This window comes from Octodon degus, unplaced genomic scaffold (genome assembly GCF_000260255.1).
Source record: "Octodon degus isolate 3935 unplaced genomic scaffold, OctDeg1.0 scaffold00129, whole genome shotgun sequence".
NCBI lineage: Eukaryota > Metazoa > Chordata > Mammalia > Rodentia > Octodontidae > Octodon > Octodon degus.
In genome coordinates, this window is record NW_004524705.1 from 3063333 (window position 1) to 3068302 (window position 4970).

Below are 4970 nucleotides of genomic sequence, written 5' to 3' on the forward strand. Positions count from 1 at the left end.
TCCCATGTTAGCCCATATTTGCAGCATGCAGTAGTTACACTCACTGTGAGGATTTGATACATGGCCAGAATACATCTTAATTTACTTTTTCGTCTCCCTTTCCTCCACCTCTTGGTCTCTTTCCATTTGGTAGATCTATTTCCTATTTCCCATTATCTTTTATTCTGTTTTTTAATTTATGTATATCCTGGATTTCTCCTACAAGAGAATTCATGCAACATTTAAACCTATGTGACTGATTTATTTCACTTAAACTTTTTTTTTTTTTTTTTTTTGCGGAACTGGGGATTGAACTCAGGCCTTTGTGCTTGCCAGGGAAGCGCTTATTCCACTGAGCCATCTCCCCGGCCCCTATTTCACTTAAACTTTTGGCCTCAAGATATATCTATTTTCCTACAAAGGACTCAAATTTAGTTTTCTTTGTGGTTGCATAGTACTCCATTGTGTGTAAAAAGCATATATTCCCTATCCCTTCGTCTATCGGGGGATATATGGCATGCTTCCACGATGCAGCTATGACAAATAGTGCTGCTACAAGCGTGGGTCTGCATGGATCCCTGGAATATCTGTGATGGCTTTAGCCCTTCTCCGAAGATCTAGAAGGGGAATGGCTGGGTCAAATGGAATTTCCATTGTGGTTTTGTTATGGCTGTCTCTGCACCATGCCACTGGGCCTCAGAAGCTCCATTTGAACCACTCAGATCCTTGTGCAGAACCAGCCACGCCTCCAGAGCAGTCCTGTCAGGCCCAGGTGCAGGGCTCCCATAGGTCCTTATGCACGTGAGAAGCTGGAACGCGACCACTGACCCGCAGCTCTACGGGCCCAACATGCTCGCTGAATCTCTGTTTGCCCCTCTTTGCAGCTCTGGAGTCAAGGGCAGAGCTCCTATGCAGAATGGCTCTGTGCCCTGGGCCGGCCCTGCTGTGGGCAGGAGAAGCACCTAGGCTGGGCAGTACTTAACGCTCAGCATCTGCAGGAGCAGCAGGCGCTGGAGCAGGCAGCCCCACCACTGCCTTGGCTCCCCGCCCGGGAGAGGGAGCAGGCTGGTGCCGCTGGGACGAGCAGAACATGGCCCCTGCATGAGAAAACACCTAGAGCTCCCCTCCATGGCCGTGGCCTTGGCTAAGTCTGCGCCCGCTGGCTCAGATCCGCCGTTAGGTTAGAAAGTAAGGGTGGCGAGACAGCTCAGCGGACTACAGCGCCTGCTTTGGCAAGCTCAGCGCCCAGGGTTTGATCTCCAGTACTGCAAGCCGCTTCGGCCCCGCCCCCAGGGTGCGCTGAGCGGCGACCAGTGGAGTTGCATAGTGAGGCCCTGTACCAATTACATAAAAAGAAAAAAAAGGTTATAAGTTTTCTGAATATGATGTTTTGCTAATGTTGTGATTACTATTCAATCATATTATCATCGAAGAGGCAGAGGGGAGCATCTTATTGGCTTTTCTCATTCCTGAGACAAAAAACTGGATGCCCAAAGTTAAAGAGGGAAAAGTGTCTCGGCTCATGGGTGTAGAGCTTCCAGTCTGTCATCACTGACCCAGGGCAGGTGACGGGCGCAAAAGCCTCGCAGGGAGAAGCATTCAAGGTGGGCCGCAGGTAGCTAGGCAACAAGGGACCTCGACAGCGTCTTTCTGTCCCCTAATCTCCCCTGGCTAGTGTAGCGCTGGCCGCCCTTGCGCCCAGCTCTGCACTAAGAATCATTCCCAGCCTCACACTGCAGATGTGGTCACCTCTGCAAAAGCCCCCCTATGGCCACACGAGGCTTTGGGGCCACCTGGACACAAGCCAGAGCAGAGCGATGCATGTGAATGACTGGCATAGAGAACAGCTTAACACATAAGGAGCAAAATACGCTTGAGAACACTCGTTTGTGGGTGGCTTCCGAGAACACCCAGCTTTAAATATGTTGCTTCTGGTATTTGCCTTCTAATTAGAAATAAATGAATAAATAACAAATAAATAAGCACCCCACCATTTCCCTCTTGTCTGGTCCCAGCATGCGGCCTGGAGCTAAGGCAGTATCTCGCATTCCAGACGCGTGAGCGGAGGATCCAGCGGGGGATGGGGTGGCTCGGACCTGGTGCGCGGCCCAGAGCCAGGTTCTTCAGATCTCCCTGCCCAGGGCGAAAGCACACCCAGATCCTCCCTGGTTTTTCTCTCTCTGTCTCCTCTCCATGAGACCTGTAATTTCAACATCAAATGCAGCAGCGTTCTGTTCACCAAGGTGGTTGGCCCAGCCTCCCTGGGCCATAGGGGTTTGTGTTTGTTGTCAGCCTAAACCCAAGGTGTTACAACTCATTTAAATAACAGCAAGACCTAGGGAAACCTTCCTTTCCAAGGTTTTAGAAAGTTTGGTAATTTGCATTAAAATCCACAGAATCTATTTGGGCTGGAGAAGTTTTATTATAATCAGATTTTTAAAATGCAAAAAACCCTAAAATGACTACCTACTACACATGAAGCTCACAGGGCATGCTACAGAAAAACTAAGTGCTAACAGTGAGTCAATTCTGTAATATTTAAAGTAGGTGGTAATACTGTAGTAGTCAAGATGGTTTAAATTTCTTTATAGATCCCTTTTTCCCAGGAAAGTAAACCCCTAAAGTGTCCTGAGGTCCTAATCTCTTAGACATTCTAAAGAATGGCTTAGCCAATTAATGAAGTGCTCCTTCCCTTTGAAAGTCTTTGAAAGCTAACATTGTGGTGACCGGAATGTTGGTTAATCACATCTCAGGGACTGTTCCTTTGTTTGTTGTGTGAGAGTGTTTCTAGCAGAAATTCTTACATCCTCATATAGGAGATTTATCTGCTGAAAGTCAAACTCTTTCAAACAAGCAGTGTGACCTTTAAACAGTGTTGTTTTCCCCTGTCTCTTGGAAAACAATTTAAGGAGTTTGCACTACCAAGTGGAATTTTGTCTCTGTTTTCTGGTCTTCAGACGGTTTTCTTTCATCTTCTTTTCCTTTTCTCTGGCTAACACCGTGCTCACTATGAACCTGTCAGCTACAGAGGGGAGAAGCTGCCTCCTGTTTTACAGGTACGAGCCTCAGGGCAGCTTTCATGTCCAGAGAGTCCACTTTGCTCTATTCAATAAAACCCAGCACTGGTATTAGAGTCATTACAGGGAAACAGTATTTTTTTTTTTAATATTTATTTATTCCATCATTTTATTGAGAAACAAGGGAAGCAGTATTAGAAGAAGGGATGCTTAATTTTTTTTTTTTTTTTTTTTTGGAACTGGGGATTGAGCTCAGACCATTACGCTTGCCAGGCAAACACTTATTCTACTGAGCCATCTCCCCGGCCCCCTTAATTTATTTTGGTACCATATGCAATTAAATCATTTGTTTTCCCAGCGCGCCCTATATTTTCCCCACAACTTTTCTTTTTGTTTTCAGAGTATTGCTGCAGGAAATCTACTCATGGAACAATCAAGACTTGGAGACTCACACAATCAAAAATACTCTGCCAGTGATTGGAGTAATTCTGTTACCCGGCAATCAGCACAAGTAAGTGCTGGGGTGTCATTCTTCCCCAAATAAACCGAGTCCCCTTAGATATTGTTGTCACTTTGTTAATCCCCACCCAACTAATCTCAAGCAAACTGCTTGAGCCAAATGGGCCTGAGACACAGTACAAAGGAACTGGAGTTTGAGTATTTTAAAGGGCTATGAGTCCCTGGGGACCACAGAAACCACCTACGAAGTTTACAAGGTGTAATAAAAGATACAATACATGTTTGAACTTTAAAAATGTATTACAGTAAAAACCACATTGCCAGTCAGCACCCTCTACGCACTCCCTTTTCATTCTAATACACTTATTCTGCCACCCTTGCAACTTTCTGGGGCTCCTGCGGAAGTCCTCTTTATGACTACAGTTTTATCTTGGAGGCCCCTTGATGCTCGAGTTGATTTAAACCCCACCTTCATGGTCACGTTGACTTAGGGCAGAGCCAGAAGTCGCAAGGTGGCGGATCCAGTGACTACGGTGGATGAGGACACGGTGTCCCGTTTTTACATGCCTGTCTTTCCATCCATGGCACTCGGCAGCAACAGTCACTCAGTGTTGATTATACCTCATAAAAAAAAATTCACTCAATTTTTGATCATAGCTCATAAAGATACTCATGAAAGAGAATTTTCAGAACTGCTTCAGAAAGTGGCAGCTACAGTGGGAAAAGTATGTTTTAAACAAGGGGGAGATTTTGTAAAATAAAAAAAAAGCATATTATTTTAAACAATAAAAAATAAGGATACAGAATTTCAAAACCTCTTAGGAAATTTGCAATGCTTATTATATTGCACATCACTGTCTTCAAAATAGCTGCTCCGATTACCAGACACAGGCGTGCCACAGGAGGTAGAAGAGTTTCTTCCAGAACAGCTTTATGAAAAACCGCGTGTCTGTAAAGTAGGAAGGAACTGCCCTGGTGAGAACAGAGGAGTTCTCTAGGAGCTGGGGAGACAGCTCAGTAGAATAAGCGCAAGTGCAAGGGACTGAGTTCAATCCCTGGTTCTGCAAAAAAAAAAAAAAAAAAAAGAATAGAGGAGTTCTCTGTAACCGCACTGCACCAACCGAGCACTAATGACATTCATGCATGGCTTTTTGTTGTTGTTGTTTTTGTTTATTTATAGTGTGTGTGTGTGTGTGGCCAGCTCAGCCCGCCTGGGGGTGGGGCTGGCTGGCATGTGGTGCTGGGGGATTGAACCGTGGTCCCTGTGCTTTGCTAAGCTTGTTCTAAGTAGGTGCTTTAGACCGCTGAGCCATCTCACCAGCCCTGTTGTTGTTTTTGTTAACATTTACATTGTCCAGCACAAAGAATGCAGAGCTGCACAAGTATGGTCCTGGTTGGGGCTGGAGAGATGGCTCAGTGGTCTAAAGCACCTATTTAGAACAAGCTTAGCAAAAGCATCAGGGACCGCGGTTCAATCCCCCAGCACCACATGCCAGCCAGCCCTGCCCCCTGGTG